General features: G+C 38.8%; 1 protein-coding gene and 1 non-coding gene across 3 annotated transcripts in view; one reads left to right on the plus strand and one right to left on the minus strand.

Annotated features, from left to right (window-relative positions):
* Nucleotides 1-18,243, minus strand: part of Bmp2k (BMP2 inducible kinase) — a 146,960-nt gene that overhangs the window by 99,765 nt on the left and 28,952 nt on the right. The window lies entirely within an intron of this gene.
* On the plus strand, nt 8,373-8,479 carry LOC123458962. Its single transcript, XR_006635895.1, has one exon. It is a non-coding gene; the product is annotated as a U6 spliceosomal RNA (small nuclear RNA).

Raw genomic sequence — 18,243 nt, forward strand, 5'->3', positions numbered from 1 at the left:
AAGACTACATGCCCCTACACAGCTTTAGAAAGAGGGCTGTCCACCAGCCAAACCATCTAGAAGTTAGATAAGAAGGTTGGAACTTGCAGACCAATCCCCTGACCTCTGGGGATGGGAAAGGAACTATAGACTGAATTCAACTGCAGGTCAGTGATTTTATTAATTATGCCTACATAGTAAAGCTTCAATTCAAAACTATAAGGAGGTTCAAAACCTTTCTAATAAATGTAGTATATGAGTGGTACACCCAGATTCCATGGAGATAAGAGACTTCTGCATTCAGGAAACATTCAGGCCCTATGCTAAGTACTTGCTCACTTTGTAGCCATCTTTTATAATAAAATGATAATCCTGGTGTAGTACTTAGTCCTGTACATTGTTCTAATCTAACCTAAAGGGGTCATGGAAAGCCCAATGTATTGATTAACCAGTGATGGCTAGAACATACACCTATTGTTTGACATGGAAAAGTCTTATGGGGAATCTATGCTATCCGTGGATTATTAGTACCATAACTGCAAAGAAATTTTTACAACAAATATTGTTGGGACACATCTTACTTACCCAATAGTAGTAGTTATAGGTGCACTGTTTCTGCTAAGATGTATGTCATCAACTAATACTTTAAAAACTTTAAATTTACTCAATATTCAAAAACTAATTTCTAAGGATCCAAAAGGTACTGGGAGTCAGTACTAGATTTCAGAGACATGCAATACAGAATTAATATGTACTTGAGAAATATTTACTTATTCACACAACTAAGACTTCTTTATTGGTTGCATGGAACTTTTTTGTTTGTTTGTTTGTTTTGTTTTTCGAGGTAGGGTCTCACTCTAGCCCAGGCTGACCTGGAATTCACTATGTAGTCTCAGGGTGGCCTTGAACTCACAGTGATCCTCCTACCTCTGCCTCCTGAGTGCTGGGATTAAAGGCGTGCGCCACCACGCCCAGCGCATGGAACTTTTAAAGTCACATAACTTCCTGTCTATACCATGTGGTATTCTTGCTACTTTAATACATCCAGTGGGCATTAAACAGTATGCAGGCTTCACACAATAGCAAATACAAAATAAGTAATGACTGTTCAATAACCTTTGGATTAATCAAACTGATCTACCTTCATTTAAGGGAAAAGTAAGTCTCAAACTCCTTATTAAAAACTAGTGTTCACTGATTTTTGACATAATCTGATTACAAGCAAAAGTCTTCCAATAGTACTAGAAATTAATCAGGTATAATTTGCATTCAGTGAATGTCTCTAAATACCTAATCAGTACTTTCTTTCCAAAGAATGAAAACAAAACCTTGAAAAGGTCAAATAAAACCTAGATAACATTAAATGTTTCCTGTAACTATGGCTCTCCATATTTTTATGCAACTACTGGAAAGACACTGCTCATTCCATAAAATAACAGAGACTGTTAATAAGTTGGGAGAAAAATAGATCCAAATTGAGAAGAAAACATAAGAAACAGGATAACAACTCAATTTAGAAGATTAGCAATGTTTAACAAGATCCTACATTAAGAATGATGAGAAACAGGATATGTACTCATATGGTAACTAAGGAGCTAAAGAAAAAGCATGCCTTTACAAGGGAGAATGACAACAGCCACTAACATTAGGACAACCTGATAATCTATTTCCCAATGGGGGTCACATAAAATAAACAGTGCCATCCAGGAAAAGCCCTTGCCAGAAACCTTCACTCTTATAAACCTTCGCCCTAACTTCCACACAGGGGCTACAAGAACAGGAAAGTGGAATTTTAAAAATCTGACAGAGTTAGATATGAAACATAATAAAGCTAACTCATCAGTATCACATAATTATCTAGGTGATGTGGCAAAGACCTGTAATTGCAGCACTTGGTGGGACAAATTAGGAGTTCAAGGTCTAGTGCCCAAGATTAAAAAAGAATTACAAACAAATCCAATGTACAATCCTTGATTAAACTCTGATTTGAAAGAAACAATTACAATATAAAACATGCTTCTTGGTAGTGGTGAACTACATGAAAGAAACATACAGACAACCTATTACTTTGTTCATTAATGAGTATTTAAACACATATTCACTCTAAAATACACACACTATCCTGTCTAACTATAACACCTTTGTCCCACACAAGTAAACGAACAATTCTTCTAAAGTCCTCATTCAAAATAATTCACACGTTGCAAAGTGTCTAATGGACTATGATAAATGTTACATCCAGATGGTGGGTGTATAGCTATTCAGTGCAATACTCTGTATGCCTTGAGATTTTCATACTTAAATTGGAAAAATAGGTAACGCAGTATGTTTTCCCCCAGTGCTTCCTCTCTTGCCACCTTAACCTCACTACCACTGAGAATCACTATTCCCTAAAAAAGACTACTGATGATTATCCAGACTTGAAACTTCCCTAAAAGCACCATAAGTCTCTTGCCATAGAAATGTTCACGGTATTCTAGAAACCTTCACTTTACCAGCCCTACACATGCAACCTGTGTGTTTACTAGAGCTCTTACTGGTATTGATCCCAATAATGTGTGTTCTAATGGTGTAGAAGAGAGGTGGGAGAGAAGGATATCATGTGATCTTCTTTTCCTGCACTGTATGCTTCACTAATAGAAACAAAGAAAAACCAAGTTGTTAGCAACTCCTAGCTCCAACAACTGCCAAAGAACACAATGTAACCTTGCAAACTATGTTCAAGGTAGGTAGGAAAGATGCTAACTTGTCAGCATGACTTGAATCAAGGAGGAGTTCTCCTTATCAAAGATTCACCTCTGATACATGAGAGCTTGTGCCTAGGTTCCAAGAACTCCAAGGGTTTCTTCTAAAAGCAAAACTCTTTGCAAAGAGGACTGATTACTAACTTAAATTCTTGCAAAAGTTACTGTTATCAGTAAGTGCTATCTAATCCAAGGCAATAAGAGAATGAGGCAGTTGATTTGACTGAACACAGAACACAAGGGGGATAGCATGACTTCATTCTTGTCACATTGTGCAGCATCTGTCATTCCCATTTTATGGATGAGAAATGGGCCAAATGCTGAGGAAGAAGGCAGACAACTTGCGTAACAACACAAACTTAGTGAGACAGAACCAGGAGATATTTTTACTTTTTTTCATATAAATCTTGTATTCCAATGACTTTTATAGCCTACATATATCCTTGTCAAAGTATAGAATTACAAATGGAAGGATATAGGAAGAGAATTGAGGAGTGAAAGAAAAATGGGGTGAGCAAGAATTAACACTAACCTCCCATAAATTTTCATCTTAAGAGAATTTAACTTATTACTTACGGATGAAAGATTCAAACAGGATGTGCAGTGTCTAGCAAACAAATTTGGTATCAGCTGGGCAGGGTGGTGCACAACTATAATCCCAGTATTTAGGAATGATAAAGAATATATCAGGTTTTCTTAAAAAATTTTGTGAACTGACAGGCATAGTGACGCACACCTTCGATCCCAGCATTCAGAAGGCAGTGGTAAGCAGATCCCAGTGAGTTAAGGCCAACCTGAAACCACATAGTGAATTACAGGTCACCATGGGCTAGACATCAACTTGTTCCAGAGCACATGTGCCTTCTACTCTGTATAGTCTCAATGTCCTGGCTCACTTCTCTTTTTCACTGGCTGCCTGGCTTTGGCAGGCATCTGGAAGTATTACACCCCAGTATTTCCATGTATAAAACATATTCAGTATCTCTCTTCCCCAATGGATTCTATACTTCAGAAAGACAGACTGTACATACCTAGTTTTTTATAATATCATCCACACCAACTACATACCTTGCCTGAAACTCAGTATCTGTCAAGTTAATAACTTAATGTTAATTAGATGGTTCTTATAGAAGCAGCTCCGATAGGCTATAATATCTACAATAACAACCTATACATAAAAACTAATTATTGATATCTAACTTCTCATTCCTTGATGTTGACTATTGCAGTCCGGTTTGCACTGCTGGTAGAAATAACCCAACTAAGAGCAGCTTGTGGGAAAAAGAGGTTTATTTTCACTAACAGACTCAAGGGTAAGCTCCACAATGACAAGGGAAAACAATAGCATGAGCAGAGGGTGGCCATCAACCTCTGCCCAACATAAGGTAGACCATAGCAACAGGAGACTGTACCAAACACTGGCAAGGGGAAACTGGCTATAACACCCCCAACAATAAACTGCTTCATGGGGGTGTTAATTCCCAAATCTCCATCAGCTGGGAACCTAGCCTTCAGAACACTTAAGTTTATGAGGGACACCTGAATCAAACCACCACATTCCACCCCTGGTCCCCCTAAACTGATATCCATACATGATGTAAAATACAATGCATTCAGTGTAACTTTAAAAGTCCCCATAGTTTTAGCAATCCCAATGATGTTCCCACATCCCCATTTTCCGAATCTTTTAACTGAGCCATAATAACCAAAAAAAATCCCCCAAAACCCTAACGGCACAGAATAAATACTCACACTGCAAAATATGGCATTGGGCATAACAAAGAAATATTCAAACAATAGAAGATTTAAAACAACCAGGGCAAACATCAAACTCTGTAGCTTCAAGTCCAACAACTCTAGCCAGTGACAAATCTCCAAATTCAATAATTCTAACCAGCAGTAAGTCTCTGTCATTCAAATTCCACCCCTCTAGCTAGGCTTCTCACAGTCCTGGAAAATGTCATTGGGGCCAGCAGCTTTCCTAAGCATCTCCAGTGGGTCTCCAATGCAAACCACAGTTCATCCTCATGGCCCCATGGGGCATCCATGCAGTCATCCAGCAAACCTGCTTCATACTGCCCATGGCCATTTCCAAAACACAAGACAGTGTTGCAAACTCAATGACCCTCTTTCCTCCACTTCTTATACTCCACAATATCAGGTAGGGTGCCAATTTGTTAGTCCAAGGGGAATAAAGCAAACTTTGAACAGGACACTCCTTGAGCACTCAAGCCCCTTCAAAAGAGTTTATATTCTTTTGTCGTCCCAGTGCAGGTCAGTTGGCCCAATCACAATGGTAGTCATCTCTCAAACAATTTGCAGGTAAAAAAGGCAGCAGTTTAGGCCCAAAGATTTCTTTTAATTTTTTTTTTTTTTCTGTGCCATATCCCCTTGCTCACACCAGTTCATTTCTATGCAAAGCAACCCTGCACAACTTCTCAGGATAGAGGAATATGAGCAAGCTTCCCACACAAACTGCTAGCCTAGTCCAAGCAAAGCTCTTCCTCACCCTCATAAGCCAACCACACAGTCCATGGTTCTTACTGCATTCAGGTCTTTCAACTCTGACCAGAATAGTCAGCATTGCAGGGCATCTCTTAGGCCAAGGCTTCAAATCCTTCCACATTCCTCTTGAAAATCAGATCCAAAAGGCCAAAGCCACAGTCAGATGTCTAGCAACAATCCCACTCCTCGGTACCACTTTACTGTTGCAGTCCGGTTCACATTGATGGTAGAATTCACCCAACTAAGAGCAGCTTGTGGGAAAAAGAGGCTTATTTTGGCTTACAGGCTCGAGGGGAAGCTCCATGATGGCAGGGGAAAACGATGGCATGAGCAGAGGGTGGACATCACCTCCTGGCCAACATAAGGTGGGCCATAGCAACAGGAGAGTGTGCCAAACACTGGCAAGGGGAAAGTAGATATAGCACCCATAAGCCCACCCCCAACAATACACTGCCTCCTGGGGGTGTTAATTCCCAAATCTCCATCAGCTGGGAACCTAGCATTCAGAACACCTAAGTTTATGGGGGAGCCCTGAATCAAACCACTACTTTGACTATATTATAATATTATACAAATTATTAAAAGAATATCACTTTTGCCACATAAATCATGTTTAATTGAAGTATGACAAGCTATATTTACAACTTCTTCATTTCACACTACAAAAATTGCTTTCAAATTACCAATTAATACTATTTCAAATACCATTATTTCCTCCTACAGTTAAAAATGGAGTAAGTCAACATATTTGTGGGATCTTAAGTGAAAAGCTCCATAATATGCTTTCACATAATTATCACACATAATTATTAATATCTATTTTTAGTGTTAATTTTATTCCTTGTCTTTTAAGAACAAAAATTAGAAAATAATCTCCTCTAATCAGTATAGAATGATAGTATGACAGGAAGAATAAGTTCTGCTCTACAGAACACTAGAGTGAATATGGTCAAGAATAATGTGGTAGATTGAATAGATGGCCCCCAATATATTCAGTGTTTTATTAGTTTGTAGTTTGCATCTGGAGCCACCTGGCTGAAGGCAGTGTCATTGGGCGGATCTTAAGATGTGGTGTTAGGTTTGGATTTCAATCTAAAGATATGCAAAATGTGCCTAGCTGGAGTTCCTGAAGTGTGCTATGCTGTGCAGCTTTTGGCTTTTAGGCTTGTGCTTCTCTCTGTCTTTGCTTGGACCTGTGAAAGCAGGCCAGCTTCTTCTGCCATTATGGAACTTCCCCTGGATCTGTAAGCTTCAATAAATCCCTTCCTCCATAACTATGTCTGGTATGTAAGTTTATCTCAGCTACAAATAATTTATCATATATTTAAAATACAGTACCATTATAGAGGATTTTGAATATTCTCCACATAAAGAATGATAAATGAGGTTGTGGATTTCAAAGTGCATACTACAAACCTGTATCAAACATCCTATCAACTGACAATACCAAATGGAATAAAGACCTTGAGACAGCATTACACAAAAGAAAAGCTACTAAAAGGGGAGGAAAAGCTACAGTGTAACAGTATTTATGCCCCTGATACTCTGTCTTTAAAAATATATAAATATGGGGCTGGAGAGATGGCTTAGCAGTTAAGGCAGTTGCCTGCAAAGCCTAAGGATTCACATTCGACTCTCCAGTTTCCACGTAAGCCAGACACACAGTGATGCATATGCGCAAGGCTGCACAAGTGCACAAGGGGCACACACATCTGGAGTTCAACTGCAGTGGCTGGAGGCCCTGGTGCACCAATTCTTGCTCTCACTCCCCCTTCCCACTCTTACACTCTTGCATAAAAAAAAAAAGGCAGAGATGGCTTAGTGGTTAAGCACTTGCCTGTGAAGCCTAAGGACTCTGGTTTGAGGCTCAATTCTCCAGGACCCACGTTAGCCAGGGGCACAAGGGGGCACACACATCTGGAGTTTGTTTACAATGGCTGGAAGCCCTGGCGAAAATTCTTTCTGTCTCTATCTCTATCCCTCCTTTCCTCCCTCCCTCCCTCCCCACCCTCTCTCTCTTCCCTGCCTTCTCTGTCTGTCACTCTCAAATAAAAATAAAAACAAAACAAAACAAAAAAGCAGTCTATTGGGCTTGCCATAAATAAATAAATAAATAAATACATACATACATACATACATACATACATACATACATGAATAAATAAATAAAATGTAATCAAATTTTGAAATAAATTCAAAAAAGTGGGGGTAGGGATGGAGCTCAGGAGTAGAGTATTGCCCAGTGTGCACAAGGTGGGTAAGGAGACGTGGAAGGATGGATAGGAACTGAGGAGGAAGAGCTCAAGCACAGTACAAAAAAATAGCACTTGCACGGACATGAGCCTAGGAAATAGAAGACAATACTTTAATCTTATTAAACAGAATAATACGTAAGGACGGGAAAGACAAAAAGATGTCCACCTCTTGTTATCACTGCCAATGAACATTTCCCTACTTTCACCAACTATAAAAAACTATTTCTGATCTTATTAGAAATCCCCATTTTGCTTTTCAGGCTCCCCTAGATTATTTCTTAGAGAACACCTGTTCCAGGCCAAGGGAACATCCATGTAAGTCATTCATTCAACAAATAGATATTAAAGTCTCATGACGTGCCAAACAATGATCTAAGCAGAACAAAATTAACCATAAGCAAATCAGAGAGAGAGCTTAGAGTGACTGAAATAAGAAAAACAAGTAAAATATATCTCTCATAGAAGTCAGAGGTAAGTCCTGGAAAGAAAAAAAATTAAAGTGAATGGAAAATTGTATTGGGGGATATGCTCGGGAGGCTAAAACATTAAATCCAGATGCCTGTCAACGGTATGAGGTGACTTTGAATACAGCTGAAAGGGGAAGGAGATACAGATACCAACATAAGTACATTTTGGATAGAATAAGAGAATATAAAGACCCTAGGACCAAACCTGGCTAATATGTCTGGAAAACAACATAGAAACCAGAAGGATTACAGCAGAATGAATACAGAGTAAGAGTAAATTAGGAGAAGTCAGAGAGCAAAAACAGAGCCAAATATTGCAATGACATAGGAAGCCATTGGAAGGTCATAGCAGAGAAGTAACAACACTGAGTATGACCTCTGTGCAGAGAACAAAATGAAGGTTTAAAAAAAAATCAGAAGCAGTGCTCGCTTCAGCAGCACATATACTAAAATTGGAACTATACAGAGAAGAATAGCATGGCCCCTGTGCAAGGATGACACGCAAATTCATGAAGCATTCCATATTTTAATGAAAATCTGAAAGAAATGGATGATTTCCTTGATTTATATGACCTAACTAAATTAAATCAAGATGAGATTACTCACTTAAATAGACCCATAACAAGTATGGTGATCCGAGCAGTTATCAAAAATCTCCCAAACAAAAAAAAAGTCCAGGCCCAGATGGACTCACTGCTGAATTTTAACAGACCTTCAGGGAAGAACTAACGCCATTGTTTCTTAAGCGTTTCCATAAAATAGAAAAAGAAGGAATCCTACCAAACTACAAAGCCAGCATCACCCTGATAACAAAACCAGGAAAAGATAGAACAAAAAAAGAAAATTACAGACCAATCTCCCTCATGAACATAGATGCAAAAATTCTCAACAAAATATTGGCAAACAAAAAACAAGAATATATCAGAAAGATCAATCACTCTGACCAAGTAGGCTTTATCCCAGAGATGCAGGGATGGTTCAACATACGCAAATCAATAAATGTAATACATTATATAAATGGACTGAAGGATAAAAATCATATGATCATCTCATAGATGCAGAAAAAGCATTTGACAAAGTCCAACATCCCTTCATGATAAAAGTCCTACAGCGACTAGGAATAGAAGGATCGTATCTCAACATAATAAAGGCTATTTATGATAAGCCTTCAGCCAACACATTACTAAATGGGGAAAAACTGGAAGCTTTTCCACTAAAATCAGGAACAAGACAAGGTGTTCCACTGTCACTACTTTTATTTAATATAGTACCGGAACTCTTAGCTGCAGCAATAAGGCAAGAGACACACATAAAAGGGAAACAAATTGGAAAGGACGAGATCAAGTTATCATTATTTGCAGATGACCTGATTCTATATATAAAGGACCCTCAAGACTCTGCCAGCAAACTGTTAGAGCTGATAAACACCTACAGCCACGTAGCAGGATACAAAATAAATACATAGAAATCAGTAGCATTCCTATATGCTAACAACAAACACACAGAGGATGAAATCAGAGAATCACTCCCATTCACAATTGCATCAAAGAAAATAAAGTACCTTGGAATAAACCTAACCAAGGAAGTAAAGGTTCTCTACAATGAAAACTATAAAACACTCAAGTGAGAAATTGCAGAGGACACTAGGAAATGGAAAAACATCTCTTGTTCCTGGATTGGAAGAACCAATATTGTGAAAATGGCAATCTTACCAAAAACAATCTATACATTTAATGCAATCCCCATCAAAATTCCAAAGGCATTCTACACGGAAATAGAAAAAATAATCCAAAAATTCATTTGGAATCACAAAAAAACTCGAGTATCTAAAATAATACTGAGCAACAAAAATAAGGCTGGTGGTATCACCATACCTGATTTTAACCTATACTACAAAACCATTGTAACAAAAACAGCATGGCACTGGCACAAAAGCAGACATGTAGATGAGTAGAACAGAAGAGAGGACTCAGATGCAAGTCCAGGTAGCTATAGCCACCTGATATTCGATAAAAATGCCAAAAATACTCAATGGTGAAAGGATAGCCTCTTCAGCAAATGGTGCTGGGAGAATTGGATATGTATCTTTAGAAAGATGAAAATAGATTCTTCTCTCTCTCCATGCACAAGAATCAAGTCCAAATGGATTAAAGACCTTAACACCAGACCTGAAACTCTGAAACTGCTAGAGGAAAAAGTAGGGGAAACCCTTCAACATACTGGTCTTGGCAAAGACTTTCTGAATATAACCACAGTTGCTCGGGCAATAAAGCCACAGTTTGACTGCTGGGACCTCATGAAATTACAAAGATTTTGGACTGCAAAGGACACTGTGAATAAAAGAGGCAACCTACAGAATGGGAAAAAATCTTTGCCAGCTACACATCTGATAGAGGATTAATATCTAGGATATACAAAGAACTCAAAAAAAATCAAATAATAAATCAAACAAGCCAATTAAAAAAAATGGGCTATGGAACTAAATAGAGAGTTCTCAAAGGAAGAAATACGAATGGCTTATAAGCATCTAAAAAAATGTTCTACATCCCTAGTCATCAGGGAAATGCAGATTAAAACTACGCTGAGATTCCATCTCACTCCTATCAGATTGGCTACCATCATGAAAACAAATGATCATAAATGCTGGCAAGGATGGGGAAAAAGAGGAACCCTTCTACACTGTTGGTGGGAATGCAATCTGGTCCAGCCATTATGGAAATCAGTGTGGAGGTTCCTATGACAGCTAAAAATTGATCTACTATATGAACCAGCTATAGCACTCCTAGGCATATATCCTAAGGATTCATCTCATTTCCTTAGAACTACATGCTCTACCATGTTTATTGCTGCTCAATTTGCAATAGCTGGGAAATGGAACCAGCCTAGATGTCCCTCAACTGATGAATGGATAATGAAGATATGGCACATTTATACAATGGAGTTCCACTCAGTGGTAAAGAAAAATGAAGTTATGAAATTTGCAGGTAAGTGGATGGATCTGGAAAGGATTAAACTAGGTGAGGTAACCCAGACCCAGAAAGACAAGCTCTGCATGTTTTCCCTCATATGTGGATCCTAGCTACAGATGATTGGGCTTCTGTGTGAGAAGGAAAAAACTCAGTAGCAGAGGCCAGTAAGTTAAAGAGATATAAAGGGAAGAGAAAGGGAGGGAGGAGGATACTTAATAGGTTGGTATTGGGCTGCAGAGATGGCTTAGCGGTTAAGCGCTTGCCTGTGAAACCTAAGGACCCCGGTTTGAGGCTCAATTCCCCAGGACCCACGTTAGCCAGATGCACGAGGGGGCACATGCGTTTGGAGTTCATTTGCAGTGACTGGAGGCCCTGGCGTGCCCATTCTCTCTCTTCTCTCCCTGTCTGCCTCTTTCTCTCTCTGTCACTATCAAATAAATAAATAAAAATAAACAAAAAAGTATTTTAAAAAAATAGGTTGGTATTGTATGTATGTAAGCTGAAGAACAAATTAACGGGGGCAAACAGGCCCAAAGTGAGGTCAGGGGAAGAGATTGAGTAAAAGAAAGGTGGAGGGAGGGGCTAATCAAAATCTAAGAGGATGCAAATAAATCATATGGAATCCTCCAGTTTCGGACAATGGAACACTCAGGGGGCATAGATCGTTGTTAGAAAATTTTCAGTGCCAGGGGTGGGATACCTCCAGCAAGTTGTTGGCAAGGGAGGTCCCTCATGCTCCCAAAACATTATAGGCCATTACCGAGGCCCTTGGTTTCCCACCAGGAATAGATGGTAAGACCCTATTGCTGAAGACTCCACATACTTGGGATGCAAGGCCACTGAGAAATCCTGCTGGAACTGAGGTGATTACCTCCTCCATGCAGACCAGCTGACAGAAAGCTGGAAGAAGCCATTCTACACGTAGTTCAATGGGATAAAGAGATACCACTAGGGAAGATACTCAACAGAGGACACTGCAAGCCTTATAACTGGCCAGCCAGGATAAAGGAGCCAATGGGTGCAATAGTGGAAGGTCTGTCATGGTGGAAACCAACTACCCTCCAATTGGACTGGAGGCTCGCTCCATGGGGGGGGGAGGGGACGACACATCCCTAATACTGAAAACTTAAAACAGGGGTAGTCATTAGCCCTAGGGGTGTAACATCTGCTGATGTCTGGAAAAATGTATATACTATGCTTATCAAACTGCCCAGTAAGCACTTCTCTTTACATTTATACCCTTATATTAACGTTACTCTCACTTTGGGTAGAGAATCTTGTCTTTTCAGATGGCAGTGACCTTGGGATGACTCAGAAGGTATCATAGTGCTGGAAAGAAGTGACTGGAGTACTGAATAACATCTCGATCACACCTTCCAAAGCTCAGAGTCTAACACGGAAGAGGTGACGGAAAGAATGTAAGAGCCAAAGGAAGGGTAGGACTCCTTACAACGTGCTCCCTCCAGACATAAAATGGCCTGGATATCCATGACCTCATAGTGCCTGATACTACCTACACAAGACCATCATAAGAGGAGGAAAAGATCATGGCGTCAAAAGTAAAAGAGAGACTGATGGAGATGGGGAGGGTGTATGATGGAGAGTGGAGTTTCAAAGGGGTAAGTGGGGGGAAGGAGGGTATCACCAAGGGGTATTTTTTATAATCATGGAAGTTATTAATAAAATTTTTTTTTAAAAATCAGAAGCAGGGAAGCCAGTTAGTAGATGTATTAGTTACTTTTTAAATTGCTAAAAAACAATTATGTGACAAAAGCAACTTACGGAAGAAGGGGTTTATTTTGGTCCATATTTCCAAGAAGTCATGGAGGAAGGAGCATGAAACACGTGGTTACAGTGTGTCCTATTATCAGCTAGCAGAGATGGATGCTGGTATGCAGCTCACATTGTCCATTTTAGTCAGACCAGGACCCCACCCCCTAAACTGGCACTGCCCACAGGTAGGGTGAGTCTTCCCACCTCAATTAACCTAGTCTGGAAATTCCCTCTCAGATAAACCCACTGGTTTGTTGACATTGATTCTAAATCCCATCAAGTGATACAATTAACCATGATAGACGGGTATTAAAATTATTTTGTTGAAAGACAAGTGTTTTTGACTAGGGAGGTGGGAATTAATGAGAGATTCATATAAATATTTTAAAGGTAAATCCAAGAGAATTTCATAACAAACTGGATGTGATATGCAGGAAAAAAATATTTCAAGCCATACCATGCCTATCACCTAGCTGAAAAGGTACTGGAAAAAAAGAATGGAGGGGCAAGGCACCTGGAGAGACTGCTTACTGGTTAAGGCTCTTGCCTGCAAAGCCTAAGGACCCATGTTCTACTCTCCAGATCCCATGTTAGCCACACACACAAAGGTAAGGCAAGCACAAGGTCACATAGGCCCACTAGGTGGTGCAAGCATCTGGAGTTCAACTTCAGTGGCTGAGTCCCTGGCACACCAATTCTCTCCCCCTCTCTCTCTCAAAACAAAATAAAAAAGGAAAAGAAAAGGAAAGGATTTAGCTCAGTTTTAAATGTCTACAAGCATAGTACCTGCCAGCTTCTATCAGCTGTGGCTCCATCACACCACTGCAGATACCATGCTGGCAGGACCATGCCCAAAGGACAGATCATAGGGCAAGTACAGGAAGCCAAGAGATGCAGGGACAGACTAGGTCTTTTTCTACCAACTCACTCACAGGAGAACAAACTCATTCCTAATACCAGCAGTCACTTCCAGTGGTGTCAGCCCCATAATCTAACTCCTCTAACCCTACCTTCTAACCGTTCCACAACCTCTTACTTACACTACACTGGAGACCAAGCCTTTGACACATGTAATCTTGGAGGACAAGTCATATTAAAACCTTAGCAAAGATGTTTCCTCTTAATTTTTGGCAAAATGCACAACAGTAGGTAAATAATGTCACAAAGGACAGCATTTTGTGTAAAAAATAAAAAGCTCTAATAAATGATAAAGTAGCTATATGCATAAGGAACTATAGAGAATTTCAGTGGGATTTAAGAACCACTGTATTCAGTGCATCAAACTTATCTTTCAGAAAGTAAAATTAATTCCTTCTCTAGCAAACTAATTTGACAGGATCCTTTCACTTGCATTGAAGAGAGTCTTAAGAAGACACCAAGCAAAATAATAATCCTTGAGTGGCATTGAAAGGTAAACACTATTTCCACAAATTATTTCCATAAGAATGTAAATATAAAACTGGAGATGGCTCAGCAGTTAAAGTGCTTGCCTGCAAAGCCAAAGGACCCAGGTTTGATACCTCAGTACCCACATAAATCCAGATGTACAAGGTGGCACATGTGTCTTAAGTTCATTTACAATGTCTAGAGGCCTAGCATACCCACTCATATTCTCTCTATATGTGTGTGTGTGTGTGTGTGTGTGTGTGTGTGTACACATATACACACATATATAGAAAGAAAAGGAAGAGAATATAAATACAATGTATTTCTAACTAAGAACTATAAATATGGAATAATTTAAAGGAAGTTCAAAAGAAAAAATAGGTATTATTGTGATGTGTTTGAGGTAGTAATAAAGGGAAAACTAAAGAGGCTAATATTAGTTCATATCAAACCAAAGAAACTTAGTATCTATGTATATGCTGCAAATATATATGCTCAGAAACTCAAGCATTATCATTTTGTGCTATAAGTTACTGAGTTTTCATATCACTGTCAGAATATAACAATTATCAAGTACTCTTGAAACTTTCTTCAACCAGTAAGTAACTCCAATGTGGGAAATTTCCTAGTTCTTGAGACTAGACAGAATATCAAAATCAGTTGTAAGTGATCCTTAGCTGAATTAGGAGAGACAATGATTATATGGAGGGGGTCAATACATAACGCTGAACAGTTTCTAACTGGGTTCTAGAAGAAATTTTGTAAATGACTTCTAAAATATATTCTAAGACACTTATCAGTGAGCAAAAAGAGACCTGATTGGCAGCTGCTTGGTAAAAACATCACTATCAGTAGTTTTATCTAAAATACCAAACTGAGTTACACAAGCACATATATCAATTTTCTGTGTGCATGAATGTACCCAGGTGTGTGTGCATGCATGCAAGTGAGCACAAAAAATATGAGCATGCATGTGGAGGCAAGAGACAACTTCAAGTAAATGCTGTCCATCTTTCTAAGTAGGGGGCTTTCATTGGTCTGGAGCTTGCTAAGTAGGCTACTCTGGCTGACTAGTGAGCCTTACACATCCATCTATCTCTACTTTCGCAGCACTGGGATTGCAAGTGTGCACCAACACACCCGGCTTTTTTTATATAGCATTGGGTCTGGGGATTGAGCTCAGGTCCCCATGCTTGCATAGCAAACATTTTACTAATTGACCTTTTCCCACAAATTTTTAAATTATTTTATGAAATTCAGAAAGAAAAAAAAAGAGAAGGGAAAGGCCTATTACAGTTTAAATTAACAAACCTTACATCTGTATCTCCTGGTCCTTCTTACTTGCCTATGTATTTATATGAAATTCTAGTAAGATAGTTTGTTTTTACTTGCAAATATCAAGTAGTACAAATTACCATCCTTTAATATTAATTTAATGTAACAAATATAAAGGTCAATATAAAAATAACAAATATGCAACTATAAATTATATATCCACAATTAGCAGAAAGTGTGAAACACATTACTGTTACAAAATATTGTCAAGTACTGTGTTATTGTCTTGATGTTGGTCCCATTTGTAAACATGCTGACTAGATCTCCAGGGATTCTAAAACTTTTAGCAATATATTTTAGAGGTTAAAAACTTGGTCTCAAATACTCCATAATTTGTCAGGAGTATAAATAAATGAAAACATTATTGGGGGTGGAGAGATAGCTTAGTGGTTAAGATGCTTGCCTGCAAAGCCTAACGACCCAGGTTCAATTCTCCAGTACCTATGTAAAGCCAGATGCAAAAAGTGGCACATGTATCTGTATTTCATTTGCAGTGGCTGGAGGCCCTGGCATACCCGTTCTCTCTCGCTTTTCTCTCTGCTTCCAAATAAATAAGTAAACTTTGGAAAGAAGAAACATTAACAGGACAGTTAAAAGGCTTATGTTCAGAGCATATGGACAATAAATACAGTGTATTTATGAAAGTAAGAATGGTGTCACTGAAGAAAGTGAGCTGAAACTTGGAAGAATGTATAGCAATTTCCAAAGATGTGAAATAAAGCTTATGGAAGTCATAAAAATATCACAGGGATAAAATTTCTAGAATGCAAAAGTAAGCACCACCAAACATGTAGTCTACAAAAGTTGCGAGCACATTTCACAGCTTTGGAAATTAGCCAAGGGCCTGCAACAAAGAATTTTTATCCAATAAAATCAGCTGAATATCAGTAGGAACAGCAACCTTTGTAGCATTTTAACTTGTCTTATACCAATGTTCCTCTCTCCAGCTCTCATAGTCTTGTAAAGATATAGGCCACAGTACAGCAACTGTGAAAACAACTTGCCTAGCAACCATGAAAGGAAACAAAACAGGTTTAAAGCTCACCAAAATGCCTAAGACTTGTCACTATTAGACCTGCCAGTCAACTACCTGAAAGCTTTCCATTCTCAGGAGTTCTTTATTGAACCTGACTCCAAAATCATTCTGTATCACAAGTATTCTGGAAGACATCTACTGAGACAATAGGCAGCATTTGTACCACACAACACATGTTGCAGTCAGGGACACCTGCTAGAGATAACAACCAGAAGGCTAGCCAGAAAATTTCATGAAAATATGGTGTGCATAAGGGATTTTGAAAGCTCTAACATATTCACGGGAATCTACAAGGTCACAAACGTATATAGGGTAGGTTATAGGACAATCAGAAGAACAGAAAGAGCTCCCATCTCTCACCTATGAATGACACTGAGGTTCTGCAGAAGTAGGAAATAAAAGCTGAAGTCTAGTTATTAACTGCATTGGAGATTCAATCCATGCCCCCAACATGCATACAAAGACCTTCAGCAAGAGAAAAAAAAAATACACACACACACAGAGAGAGAGAGAGAGAGAGAGAGAGAGAGAGAGAGATACATACATACAGAAGAATTACCAGTCCCTAGTGTACAAGCAAATCTTTGTCCAATTATCACTGGCTACTAGCCTAAGAAGAAACTTAACTTGAATGGCAATCCTTTAAAAAAAAAAAAAACTTAAGATTTCACAAAAGCTGTACAGAAACTTCAGTAAACAAATAGCAGCAATAAACAAAAATCCAGTAGAAGTATCTGATTCCCAGACTTGCCACATGCAAGTCAGGCATGGTGGTGCACGCCTTTAATCCCAGCACTCGGGAGGTAGGAAGATTGCCATGAGTTCAAGGCCATCCTGAGACTATGTAGTTAATTCCAGGTCAGCCTGGGCCAGAGTGAGACCCTACCTCAAAAAAATGAAAAAAAAAAAAAGAGGTGCCACATCACATTATGTAAAATGTGCAATTTTCTTTTCTTTTATTTTTTTTTTTTTTTTTTTTTGCTTTTTCAAGGTAGGGTCTCACTCTAGCTCAGGCTGACCTGTAGTCTCAAGGTAGTCTCGAACTTACAGCGATCCTCCTACCTCTGCCTCCTGAGTGCTGGGATTAAAGGCATATGCCACCACACCTGGCTTTTTTTTAATGTTTAAAAGAGATACTTCATTTCATTCATTCATTTTAGAGAGAAAGAGGCAGAGAGAGAGAGAATGGGTGTGTCAGGGCTTCCAGTCACTGCAAATAAACTCCAGATAAATGTATCACTTTGTACATCTGGCTCACATGGGTCCTGGAGAATTGAATCTGGGTCCTTTGGTTTTGAAGGCAAGCACCTCAACCACTAAGCCATCTCTCCAGCCCAAAATGTTCAATTTTCAACAAAAATTTTAAGACATGAAAAGAAATAGGAAAATTTTAACAATAAACATTTATATTGAAAAATGATTATCTCAACAACTTAATACACAGTGTTTAAATTTTAAAAAAATGGCACAAATGCACCAAAACAAAGCAGAAAGGAATACAAATAATTAATATTTTATTTCTATTCATTTATTTGAGAGAGAAAGAGGTAGAGGCAAAGAGACATAATAGACACACTAGGGCCTCCAGCCACTACAAATGAATTCCAGTTGCATGCACCACCTTGTACATCTGACTTACATGGGTCCTGGGAAATAGAACCTGAGTTCTCTGACTTTGTAGGCAAGTGCCTTAACCATTAATCCATCTCTCTAACCCATGGAGTAAAAAAGTAAGGAAAAGAACAGATAAACAGTAGGGAAAAGTCAATGAAATCAAGCTTTGTTTTTAAAAAT

This window comes from Jaculus jaculus, chromosome 2, assembly GCF_020740685.1.
Source record: "Jaculus jaculus isolate mJacJac1 chromosome 2, mJacJac1.mat.Y.cur, whole genome shotgun sequence".
Classification (NCBI taxonomy): Eukaryota; Metazoa; Chordata; class Mammalia; order Rodentia; family Dipodidae; genus Jaculus; species Jaculus jaculus.